Below are 13,729 nucleotides of genomic sequence, written 5' to 3' on the forward strand. Positions count from 1 at the left end.
CGTGATCAACCATGATATTGGATTATTGGTTAATTGTACATGTATTTCAATCAATTACTGGGCCAAATTAATTGATAGTTAGTAAATTGCAATTAAAATCTAAATTTTAGCTGCAACACCGAACCGTATACCGTTGGAAAGCTTAGGCCAAGTGTAATGGCACTGTGCTAGTTAGCGATCCGCGATAATCTGCGTTCATTAGTTAATTTCGTATAAAACGAAATTTTGAGCTGCTCCTTGCTGCTTCGAGGCAAGGAACAGGTTAGCCACGGCAGTCTTGATATGATGCTGATGGAGGGATTAAATAATTTTATGAGTACGCGGCCACTCACTGACTTCGCGTGTGGTTAAAAGACAGCAGGGTACACTGGGATAAGTGGTGGGCCCTATTGCCGATACACTGAAGTTCTGGGGCAAGCATGCTGTGGTCTCATGCGCTGTGTAAAAGAGCTTGATTTCATTGAACGCAACAATCAAATAAAAAAATTACAAGGTGCACATAGGTCTTCAACGTGCGGAAATGAGAAAGCATATAACTGCCAATTCATTAACTATCGCTATCCTATCTATCACTATATCTACTAATGCCAGAGACCTATCGTAACTGTCACTATCCGCAACGAACACTATCACCTCACTATCCGGGCCTATTACTATAATTTACTATTATTATCCGTAACAGTCACCATCATTACTTATCACTATTCATAACCATCACTATTTAATCTGATGCCGTCCCATGACCCATTGATATACTTCAATTTTCATTGACTTACGTTGTCAGTCATATCTCTATTATCTCATAATATCTGACGAGACAACTATACATTGACTTTTAATTCGTATACTTTCTTGTTTTCTCATAAATGGAGGTGGGAAAAGAGCAAGCCACAGAAATAACTGACTACTATCAGCGCGAGGTTCATGTCTCTGTCGAGGAGGCTTCCTTTACTTCAGGACAGGTCGGTGAGAGAAAATTGATGGAACTGCGTTTGGTCTGTTGTTTTTTTTTTTCGAGTTCGTGTAATATTGGCGGCTCAAACTGGTCTTCAGTGAAATGTAGCTAGAACATAGAGCGATGAGATAATTACTCAGGCTAGGTGAAAAAAAAAATCTTGCATACAATTGAAATGAGTAATATGTTACAGTGTTAAGAATTGTTGCTCGCAAAATGTTCCCCTATTTTTACATAATAACTATAATCATCATTGATTGTTTAAGTTTCGTAAATACAGAAAATTGATGCAATGATTCCGGCTGATTTGACATCGATGGGATAACTTTTCTCGCAATAAATGAATACGCGGAATCGCGCTTTTAGAGCTCCAGCTTTCAAAGCGAAGGTAACCTGCCAACGCCTTGTAGTCATGGTCAAAGAGAAGTGTGTGATCATATGAACACCTACTGCACATTGGCCGTATCCCTGATAAAACGAACGCATATTTTTTAACCCACGCGTGCGTCGAAGCATGGCAAGACACATTCAAGAATTGAAAAAAAAATGCCATACGACCTAACTAGTGCAGATTACCCGCAATACCTTGGGTTTACTTGCCAAACAGTTTTTCAGGGCCAGCATTCAATGCTCCCGAGTAACCGACGCACACTACAAGTAAAAGCTGGAAAGGCTAGCTCCTCTACAAGCCCGAATTTTGATTTTTAGTGAAGGAGGCCAGGGATCCTAGCATAATCGCGACAAATGCAATCGAGAGACTGTAATTTTCCAGTTATTTCTGACAGCAAAAAGCAGATTATAGCGCCCTGTTTCTCACTGTACAGAAGTCGAAGCGTGTTAAATGATGGAGCCTTGGAGCCTCGCAGAATATTCAGCATGCTGCAGAGGACAACCTTATTTTTATACAATGAACATGCTGCCGCCGCAAAAATATTGAGCAGCAAGCAGGAATAAAAAACGCAGCGTCAGGTGACGCGTTATTACGGGGAGTGAGAAAGGCACTCGACGTCGCAAACAACTCTGTTGTTTCTAGGAATAAACGTCTTTCGACTAATCTTGTGAATCCATTGACTCGTGCGCGAGCCGTCACGCTTGCCTTGAGATATCATGAATACCGCATAACCATCTTCAGGTCGCTTGCTGCAGTTGTACGCGCAACAGCACGGCATAGAGCTTGCACGCTGCAATAAAAGCACAGCGCGCAATATTCGCTCGCCGAGACTGGGGGAAAAATGGCGCGAAGGAAAAAGAAAACACAAGGAAAACGCCGGACGCGCGTCGGTTTCCAATGGCAACGGCAGGGAGACCAATCGTCGCTCAGGAAATCGGGCGGAGAGCCGGCCTTCAGCGAAGGGGCGCGCAAGGGGCGAGGAGGAGGCGAGGAGGTAGCGCGGCGGCGGCAAAGTTCAATCGTTGGCGTAACTTTCAAAGTATCAAGGGGTTTTAGCCCGGGGGGAATTGTTACGCCACGTAGCGGCGCACTGACAAGCTGCAGAAGCAGCAGAAGAAGAGGCGGAGGAAGCGAGGCGCGTGCAGACTGATCCGGGTTTTAACGCGGCAGCGTTAAGGAGCTCGTGTCGCAGAAAAGCCGGTGTCGTCGGCGTCCAGTGAGCGATAAATCCCGGCATGCACTTCATAAACATGCACTTCATAAATAAAAAGCAAGTTCCAAGATGGGCTGGGTGGGAATCGAACCAGGGTCTCCAGAGTGTGAGACGGAGATGCTACCACTCAGCCACGAGTTCTTTTTTTTTTCTTTATTTCCTGGCTTTGGTTCATACCATTTCACAAGAACACAACACGAATAACACAAAACAAAGTACATATTGGAAGGTCATCATCAGCCAATGTCAGGCTGGCTTCGTCTAAGTACATTAAAACTCCCGCAACGACAGCAAAGGCTCTACCCTTGAGAGCCATTCGGGAGGTTCAGCAGCCACTTTCTGTATGGCAATAAACCAATTCACACTTTCTCGAAAGTATATTCTAGCGGGTCGAGCATCCCTGTCGCAGTGATAGCCCGCCATTCTGGAGCGCCATATAGAGTGGAGGCCCATGAGCATGATTAAATCATACGGGACGCCATCTTCATTATCAATGCTTAAATACCGGATGCCGTGGGAGTCTAGTGGAAATTCTTTCTTTATCGTACGTTGCAAAACATCCCAGAAATAAACCCCTTCCCAACAATGCAAAAAAACATGGTCTATTGTTTCCGGCTGCTTGCAGATTAAACAGTGCGCCCCCCACGGTAAAAAAAAATCCCTTTCCTCCAAAAACTTCTTTACTGATAATGTTCCGGTGTGTAATTTAAAGAAAAATGTCTTAGCTCCTGGCGACACCTGCATTTTCTTTACTCTCTTCAAGACATCTCTGCCCGGACCTCCACTGTATAAGGTTCTGTACAAGGGTTGTGGCAAAACAATGTCACATAAATCGCGATACAGATTTTTTCGTTTTACAGTGGACAAATATTCATTAGAAAAACGCACTGAAAGAAATCTTACACTAGCGACGACCTCCCTGTAATAACCAAAAATCCCACCCGTAGCTTCTTCGGTGGAGACAACAAACTCCGGCAGTAGGCGCCGTAGCCTAACTTGGCAGACGGTGCGTAAGAAAGGGTCCGAAGCATCCCGAAAAAACAAAAACCGGTTGACCACCTGCCGTAAAAACCGATGGCCGAGTCCCAAACCGCCGTCTTTTACCCGACGGAACAAATTCGTCCTGCTGCAGCGTTCCCATTTACCTGCCCAAACAAAAACGGCGAAAATCCTGTGTAACTTCTGTACGTTTACGCGCGAACAACTCAAAACTTGCATTGCAAACCAAAGTTTGCTGATAAAAAAAAGATTGCATACAGTAGCTCTGGCAAAAATCGACATGTTGGCGCCTTTCCACTTCTCGGCTCTCTCCCGTAGTTCGGTCATTTGCCCTTTCCAATAATGCTCGCTTTCGCGGTAGGCATCCAGCTCGACGCCCAAGTACTTGGTCGGTGTGTCTGTCCACGTAACATTGGCAAAGCGATCTGGTTTCGACGGCCACTGTCCATGCCAGAGCCCAAGGCACTTGGCCCAGTTCACCCCGCTACCGGTAACTTGAGAGAACTCACGGATACATTTGACAGCCTCGGTGATACTCCCCTGGTCAACCGTAAAAATAACGATGTCGTCTGCATACGCGAGCAGCTTCACTTCGGCTGCTTGTAACCTAAACGCACTAATGTTGACATTATTCATAAGTTTCATGCACAATGTTTCAATATAAATGCAAAACAAAAGAGGTCTGAGGGGACAGCCCTGTCGCACCGAACGCTGCAGTCGAATGGGGGCTCCCAGACTCTTATTAATAATCACTCTCGCCGTGCAGTTACGGTACGCCAGGGCCACACCCTTATATATAACTGAACCAACATTCACATGTTCTAAAAGGGAAAACAAAATTTCGTGATCGACGCAGTCGAATGCTTTTTCGAGGTCGATCTGAAGCATGGCGACCCGACCATCCCAGTCATCACAACACTCAAGGACACTTCGCGCCTTTTGAATGTTGGTCACTATTGACCTCCCTTTTATCCCACACGTTTGGTGTGGTCCTACTATATCCTTAATAACCGTTTGCAACCTTCGGGCCAAAACCTTCATAAAAATTTTATATTCAACGTTTGTAAGTGCTATGGGTCTGTAAGATGTTACCAGGCGTAATTTGTCTATTTCATCAGTTTTAGGAATGAGTACGGTGTGGGATGACCCATATGACGGAGGCAGGGCATTTACTGTGTAGGCATCGTTATAAATTGCGTTCAAAATAGGTGTGATTTCGTACTTAAATTCTTTGTAAAAACCCGCGCTGAACCCATCCGGTCCCGGCGATTTACCGGCATTTAAACTGTCAATAGCGTGCTCCACTTCTGTTTCAGTTATCTTTAGTTCTAATCTCTCTTTCACTTCATCGTCCAGACGCGGTATCGTCGCCAGAAACTTATTCTTAAAAGTGATAGCGTCTACCGTGTGGGATGCGAAGAGGGTTTGGTAATGGGCGTTGAACGCTGCTTTGATGTGGTCGTTGTCCGCCGCCGAGATACGACTTTGCTACCGCTTTCTACTACTTTCTACCGCTTTCAAGCATCGAACTCTCAGCCACGAGTTCGATGCTTGAAAGCGGTAGAAAAGCGCTTCTAGTGAATGCGGTGTTGCCTTAGAAACATGCTGTAGAACGTTATACTGCAGTGTATTAGCCCCGAGAGCGAACACTGGCGCCGCTGCGATCGCCGCAGTCTGACGTCACGGCAAGGACTCCGCCAGCCGGGCTGCTGCTAGCCTCCCGGCCGATGCCGGCTCAGTGCGCAGTGAAAATCACGGAAGAAAGCCGGTGTAAGCTTCCACTTTACCCAAAGTTGTTCAAATGAAGGAGGTTAGATTGTTAAAGTTAAGAATGGGGAAGCAAACGTCGGCATTGCCACTAGTGTGCAGTAAGCACTTCAAAAAGGAAGACTTTGTGTAGCCGGTGTACAAGATAATAGGTGAGCCGTACGTGTAGCGACGCTTTTACGGGCGTCAACTAGTCTTTTTTTTTTTTTTAATTATCAGTGTACAAGAACAGAAAGCTATTGCCAGACGCTGTTCCATCCGTCAACCTTCCTAGCGATGCAAGGCGATCGCTCCCGGGATCGACGAAGCGACGGCGTAAGTAAATCAGCCATTGCTCAAACTTTCGTTTCCTCGATCTTTGTGTCAGTGAGTGCTCAGACATTTTGCTCAGTAGCGGAATGTCCAAGCTGAGTCAACTGGGACCCTGCTTAAGTTTTTGTTTAAAATGTGTCTCACGGCAGTGGTGTTCTCGTGTTCATTCATGCCGCGAAATTTGACACAGCCCGCACAGCTGTGCTGGTCTTTTTGTTTGAATGCTGATATTTTCCAAATTTTCCAAGACATGGGGCGCAGATTCAATGCAACGCGTCCCTAAAAACAGCACTTCAGTAAGGGTTGTGATAGGGAATGTTTTTTTCCGGGCTCCGTGAAGCCCTGCCTTAGCTACGTCTCAGACTTGTGTGCTATGCAACAAGCGTGGCTTTAAAGTGCACGTGATGTGCAGCTGCTCTGCGCTTTTCTGAGGTAATGCCCAAACTTCGTTAAGGCCTTGTTTCAGTGTTTTTTGAGGTTGTAGCCTGAATCACTCTATCTGATTCCAGGTGAAAGAGGCGTTCCCGCAAAGTCGTACCAGTTCTGCGCACACGCAGAGGCTTTGACAACACACAAGAATGGGGACAGTAGTGAAAATTCGAGCGCCGTTCTCATGGACGATGCTGCACGACTAGAAGAGGAGGTGGAAGTTATAGATTGAGACGGTATGTTTACCTATGGATACACTATGCGGCCACTATTCCTTTGTGATGATTCAAATTGTCGTGCATGATTTTTATCAAGCATTCAGGAAAAAGAAAAACATTTATATATCCCGCATTGCCTTTAGTTCTGATCATGAAACTGAAATACATGAGTAAACTAGAATCGTGATAAATTATCAGCTTTTGCTTCCTCACCACTACTCTTGATCAAAACAAACAATTAATATCTTAAACAATCTCTATATTACTGCAGTTAATTCGAGTGGAGAGCTTGTTACAACATAAAAATGAAGTAATGAAACCACAAGTCATCCGTAGATACACGAGGAATATTCTTTTATCTAGCCACGTCACAAAATGTACATGAAAATACTGCATTTCAACCTTATCACTCTAAGCATAATGTTACCCTAAGAACAGAGAAGGACTGACCTGTTTAAACAAGACCCATTTTTCATCCTCTTCACATATGGATTTAATGAGCTGTTTGTAGTATTTAACAAAACGAAAAAGTTTTCAATGCGTGACGGAAATTTAGTGATATCTCTGTATCTGTAAAGAGTGGTTTAGATGGCATAATAATTCTGTCGTTTTTTTTTTCTCAAGGACCAACACACAGCGCTAACCAACGCACAGGAAGTTCTGAAGGTATGTAATACAGTTTTATACACTGTTTGCCTGTTTCACCTGCAGCTGTTTTTTTTTTTTTTGACAGAGCTTGCGCTTTTTTTTTTTTCAGGAGTTACCGTGAAGGTTCAGAAGCTTTTCAAGGACGCTGGGATTCAGCTCAGCGCGAATTACATCTTCAAGCAAAAACAGCTAATAACGGTTGCAAAAATCATTGATGAAAGTGGTTTCTCTGCTTCACTAAGGCAGCGACTTGTTTCGCACGCTTTGTCCTCATAGGAATTTATGCTCCTCAGTGAAAGGGAGACTGGAAAGAAATTTGCAAATTAGCAGTGCCTCCAAGACATCCCATGCGCGCACGGCAGCGGCGCAATAGGCAGAGGCGAACGGAATGACGGAAATGTTTATGACATGGTTAATAATTCATAATTCTGGCCATCAAAATGCACTTTGCTCTTGGCAAATCATGCGTAATTGCTTCTCAAAAATGCTCGACAGGTAAGATGATTCTAATAAAGTTTTAATCAGTAGCCTCTTTTAAATAAAAATCCGTGCACAAATTTCACAGCGCGCAGTCCATAATGCGCGCTCTAAGCAAGGTCCACAGCAAAACGGTACAAATTTATCGCGTCGCAGGCATATAGACCTATCTTCATGGTTGTATTACATTCGTAATACAATCATGAAGATAGTGACTCCACGCACATCATCAGTTTCAAGGGACGACACTCGAAAGGCTCCTGCCGCGGCGACGGCACCAGCTGCGCCCGTCACGGCGAGACTTGCGCTCACCGCGACGAGCCCATGTTTCTTGTTTTGAAAGCAAGAGGAATCATGATTAAATATTTTTTTTTTGCCTGACACTCGATGGGTGCTGTCTGCGTTGTTCATAACGCTGTTGTTATGAGAACTACCGAGGCCGCAGATTCGAAGCTACGCGGCAACCCGGAGAAGCCAGAGCCATCGGCGCAGGCAGTCCTTGCCGTGACGTCACGTCGGGCTGACCGCCAGAGTGCGCCACTCAAACTTCTCGGGGCTAATATCGGTAATTATGAAAATGTTACTTACAGAAGTCGCAGTTACACGAGTAGCGAAGTACGTTTCCGCTACATTTCTTCTGCGCTCTGCGCACATGCAGAGCCATCTTGCGGCAAACACAGAACCCCTCCTCGCAATGTGCGGCGCTGCCCCGACACGTGGCGCGCCACTCGCCCCTGACGTTTCGCCGTGCACCCTCACAGGTTGTAGAATCAAGTCTTTCCTTTCTTTAGATCACTATCTTCGCTCACCCGCTTCTCCCCTTCGGGCCGCGCGGGTACCGGTGCGAGGATGCCCCAATACCCTTGGGTTTAATAAGTTTTCTCGACGAGGTGCAATAACGCTATCGCGTTCCACTCTTGAAGGCGAAGCTTAAGCGTCCTCCAAATTTTTCTGAGCCGTGTGCGTCCGTCCTTCATAGGAAGTTCACCTGTATTAAAACCATTTCATGTTACAATATGTTCCACAGGAGCTCCCTGCTTACGTTGTCGTACGCCCCGTTTATGTCCAGGAAGGCCAAATACAAAGGTCTATTTTCCACTCTAGATATTTCGATGCAGTGCGTAAGCAAGAACAGGCTATCATCTAAGCGCCTACTTAATTCTTTACCAATTTGTTCCCTGCTGTATCACCATACCTACCCCTCTACCCTTTTTTTCTCGAGCAGAGTCGCCACCAAGTGCCGAACTCTACCCAGTGTGGATGCGTGTTTGCGTCGCGTGCCAGCCCGCAGGGATTTACGTGCGCGGGTGCGGCGTGTACAAGAGTGCTTTTAAGGCGAAAGCCAACGGCTCATGCTGTCGTGGACAAAGTGTGTCCCGCTTTTGCGGTGTTCTGATTGGCCGAGGCGGGATGCGTCCCTGCCATCTGCAACGCCGCACATGAACGCGCGCCAAGGAACGCCATGCAAGAGCGATGGTGTACCATCGAAACAACACTTGCCGGAGAAAGTGTGATAGATACTGCGCCTTACCTTTCCTGTAAACCAATTATAATTATATGTAGCACTGCAACGAACGCCGACAAGAGGCTGGGAGGAGGAGGAGGAGAAAACATCGCGCCAAGGAATGCCACGCAAGAGCGATGGTGTACCATCGAAACAACACTTGCCGGAGAAAGTGTTACCTTTCCTGTAAACCAATTATAATTATATGTAGCACTGCAACGAACGCCGACAAGAGGCTGGGAGGAGGAGGAGAAAACATCGCGCCAAGGAACGCCACGCAAGAGCGATGGTGTACCATCGAAACAACACACATATACAACCAATTATATGTACCACTGCAACGAACGCCGACAAGAGGCTAGGAGGAGGAACCGAAAACTTTTGAAAGAGAGGTTGTGGAGCTGAGTGGCAGACCCTATTCAGAGACGCCATTGGCCGCCCCCGCTACCCGAGCTCTGGACCAGGGCACGCTAAGCCTCCAGGTCCGAGCTGGAGGGGCCGCCTTCTAGCCCTCGCTTGTTGCCTGTTCTATATCTTTTATTTTTATATTTTGCTGGCAGCCTCACTGTTCACGTGTTACGTGATTGCGCGTTCAGGATCTGCAAAAATATCCTCCCCTTGGCCTCCAAATGGCCTCCAAACAGCTGTGCCTTTTAACGCTACAGCGTTAAGGAGCTCGTGTCGCAGAAAAGCCGGTGTCGTCGGCGTCGGCGGCGTTGGCCGTGAGCGATAAATCCCGTCATGCACTTCATAAATAAAAAGCAACTTCCAAGATCGGCTGGTTGGGAATCGAACTAGGGTCTCCGGAATGTGAGATGGAGACGCTACCACACAGCCACGAGTTCGATGCTTGAAAGCGGTACAAAAGCGCTTCTAGTGAATGCGGTGTTGCCTTAGAAACGTGCCGTAGAACGTTATACTGCGGTGTATATCGGTAATTATGAGCATGTTACTTACAGAAGTCGCAGTTACACGAGTAGCGAAGTACGTTTCCACTACATTTCTTCTGCGCTCTGCGCACATGCAGAGCCATCTTGCGGCAAACACAGAAGAACCCCTCCTCGCAATGTGCGGCGCTGCCCCGACACGTGGTGCGCCCCTCGCCCCTGACGTTTCGCCGTGCACCATCACGGGTTGTAGAATCAAGCGTCTTTCCTTTTTTTAGATCACTATCTTCGCTCACCCGCTTCTGCCCTTCGGGCCGCGCGGGTACCGGTGCGAGGATGCCCCAATACCCTTGCGTTTAACAAGTTTTCTCGCTCTCTCCCCTTCCAACATCCAGCGTGCGTCACTCGAACAGTGGTGTTTAGGCGAAGCGGCTCCTCTTTCCGCTCACAGCGCGATTGCTGGGTGCAGCGTCTGATGCCGGACGCCTCTGACTTGATCGCTGCGCCGTAGCGCTTCTGCTGGGAAAGCGTCCCATGCGATGTGTGCCGAGCTGCTTCCGAGGAATCATGCTTCTGCGTGGTGCTCCCAAGCGAGATAGAGGACGATCCCATCAAGGCGTCAGCCCCATGATCGCGTCCGCCTTCATGGCGCGTCGCTGCCCGGCTTTCTCCCTCCGAGACACCGAGTTCTTTGGTTCGTTCCGCTATAGTTCCGCTTGCTCAGGCACACGTTTCGTTGCCGTGCCGAACGCTGCGTTGCTCGGTGCTCACCGCGTGATTCGTGAGTGCAAAGTCGACGCGGGGCGCCTCATCAGTGATTGCTGCGCCGTAGCGCATTGTCTTACACTCCTTGGCAGGTCGACGGGTGTTGTATTGCAGGGCCTTGCGCGCTCGCTCTTGAGACGCGTGTGATGGAAGCGACGCCGTCTATACCAGTGCCGGTAGCGCTGGGCGGTGCGAACGAGGTGCAATAACGCTATCGCGTTCTACTCTTGAAGGCGAAGCTTAAGCGTCCTCCAATTTTTTTCAAGAGCGGACACGACGTGCCTTCTTACGAGTTGTATGAATAATGCTACAGCAGCTTACTACATTAAAATTTTATGTTCCGTGTGATATTCCGCGTCATCAGCATGCTTACTACAGACCGCTTAAACGTGGCTTTCACGCACAAATACTTACATTTAATTGGACGGATGGATACGCCGGAATGTTCAACTTGTGGCTTCCCAGATACTGTGGACCATATATTATTGGTGTGCCCAGCGTATGCGCGCGAAAGAAGTGTGCTAGCCGCTTCCTTGAAACGTTTAGACAAGAGGCCTCTGTCGGAGGAACTGCTGCTGGGCGCTTGGCAGGACAAGGGGAAGGGTTTCGCGAATCTGTGCGCGTTGCGGAATGGAACTGTGTTCTTGCCTGTTCTTCTGTTGATGAATCTTATGAGCTCTTTTTAAGTACTTTGAAAGACATTTACAATAAGTGTTTTCCCTGGAAATCAAACAAATCAAACTCCGTAAACCTTTGGTGACTCCAACACGTCAAAATGATGAATCATAAGTCTAGGTTCTTCAAACGCTTTATGTCCACTCGGAACCCTGAGTACCTTACAGCTTTCAAAAAATACCGCAACAAGTTACCTAACGAACTGCGAAGATCTAAAGCTGCCTATCAGTACAGCGTATCCTCACTAGCAGGAAAGGTCCGAAATCATTTTGGAAACTTTTAAATGAATCGTTTCTGAACAAAAATAAAAATACGCACTTAGGTCAGCTTTGATCGATGGCTTGCCCTATTCCCACTCTTTGCTGGCAGGCAGAAAAATTCAATGACTTCTCCACAAGCTTTAGACCGAGTGGTTCCGCGGTCGAAGCTCTTCGGTTTCTCCAAAATACAGGTTTAGAGACTTTTGCTTTTCATTTAACGACCCGCGAGGAAGTTTTTAGCGTTATAATGAACCTAAAAGCTACAAGTTTGCACCAATTTTGATGGCTTCCAAATTAAAACAGTTGAATTTGTTGCGGATCACTTAGCACCATGCTTAAGCTACATCTTTACCTTGTCGCTCACATCAAAAATATTTCCTGCACGAATGAAATATGCAAATGTAACTGTTATTTTAAAAGGAGGCGATAGAAACAAGATGACAAACTATAGGCCAATTTCTATTCTCCCTGTTTTTTCAAAGGCGCTTGAAAAAGTAATGCTCGAGAGAATCGATGGGTTCTTTTCTAAACATGCCCTAATAAATGCCAGTCGTTTGGATTTCGAAAGTGCAAGTCCATGGAATCTGCTTTACTCTTACAAGAGAAATAATTTTAAATAATATCGAAGCTAAAAGTATGACGCTTGGTAGTTTCATCGACTTTACAAAAGCTTTCGACCTTCTTAAGCATGAAACACTACTCTGTAAACTTGAAAGCTATGGTGGTCTTCCCCTCCAACTCTTTCGTTCTTATTTAAACATGCGCCAGCAGGTCGTTTCGGTCGATAATCACAAGTCTAGCTCTCTTTTCATTGAATGTGGTGTCCCGCAAGGTAGTCGTCTTGGACCGTTCCTCTTTAATGTCTATGCTAATGACCTTGCGAGCATAGCTTATCATAGAAGTTGTATTCAGTACGTTAACGACACAAGTTGTTTTCTTAGGGGATCTTCTGCCGATGAACTAATTAATAGTGCAAATCTGGTTCTTTGTGCTCTCCACAAATGGTCCACAGCTAATGGTTTGGTAGTTAACTCTGCCAAGACCAAAGCAGTCTTTTTTCGTCGACTTAGCCTGGATATCACAGTAAACAATACTCTGCATCTAGAAAATAACATTATTGAAATTGTAGACAAGTTCAAATCGCTCGGTGTTGTATTCGACTCTCTCATGAGGTGGTCTGACCATATAATGTATATTGAAAGCAAGCTTACTAGATCTGTTGGTTTCCTCTCGAGACTGCGTAACGAGATTTCCCCAAAGCATAAGCTCCTTATTTATCACGCTATAATTCAATCACACATAAAATACTGTCACCTCGTTTGGGGCACAACATCCAAAACAAATCTAAACATCATACTCGGTCTTCAAAAGAAGGCAATTAGACCGATCGCTGGTGCATGCTACACTGCCCACACGGAAACATTATTTCCGCAATATAGGATTCATAGTGTGCATACCATGTTTGAGTATCGTCTACTTTACAGCCTTAAATTGTCACCTTAATGCTTAACTGACTTCTTGAAGAATATATCTGGACTTAAGCCTTAAGAAAAACCCTTTCACACCAGAAGTAAACAAATATGAGACATTCCTCGAACGAGGACACTATACGGTAACCAGAGCCTTCTTTTTACTTTACCATGCATATTAAATCATTATAGCATACACAACCCAAACATATTTACCGCCTCAATTAAGGAATTTAAGCTATAATTTACCAATTCCGCACTGTTTCTCTGTACTTTCCGTTCCTTGCCTTAAACATTATTATAAGAATAGTCACTTCATTTATAGCATACGCAACCCAAACATATTTACCGCCTCAATTAAGGAATTTAAGCTATAATTTATCAATTCCGCACTGTTTCTCTGTACTTTCCGTTCCTTGCCTTAAAGATTATTATAAGAATAGTCACTTCATTTTCATTACGTTTTGCCATGTTTTGTGCATACTGTTACATTATTGTGGGCCGTTAAATTACTGTGCTGGTTTTTCACTTGCTGTTTCATTTGTATATATGTGCTCTTTCTGTGCTTGATAATTTTCATGTTATATAGTATGTATATCTTCGCCTTAATGTCACACGCATTTTTGCTGTGCCATTACTGGGCCTCGGGCATCTCTCAAGCTATCGTTGTAGCTTTTCGCCCGAGGCCCATTTCCTGTATATTACTGTAAATATATTTTTTTTTTCAAGTTTTCAATTTTCAAAAACCCCACGGCGCCGG

The 13,729-nt window shown here is 45.7% G+C and overlaps 1 long non-coding RNA gene across 1 annotated transcript; it reads left to right on the forward strand.

The window, feature by feature from the left end:
* The first annotated feature begins 5,244 nt into the window (after window positions 1–5,244).
* On the forward strand, window positions 5,245–6,951 carry LOC146194377 (uncharacterized). The gene is made up of 4 exons (XR_014705444.1): window positions 5,245–5,328; window positions 5,545–5,640; window positions 6,147–6,302; window positions 6,909–6,951. It is a non-coding gene; the product is annotated as an uncharacterized LOC146194377 (long non-coding RNA).
* Window positions 6,952–13,729: the final 6,778 nt, after the last annotated feature.

Source organism: Amblyomma maculatum, chromosome 3 (assembly GCF_055883805.1).
Source record: "Amblyomma maculatum isolate TAMU_Amacu chromosome 3, ASM5588380v1, whole genome shotgun sequence".
In the NCBI taxonomy this organism is placed as follows: Eukaryota; Metazoa; Arthropoda; class Arachnida; order Ixodida; family Ixodidae; genus Amblyomma; species Amblyomma maculatum.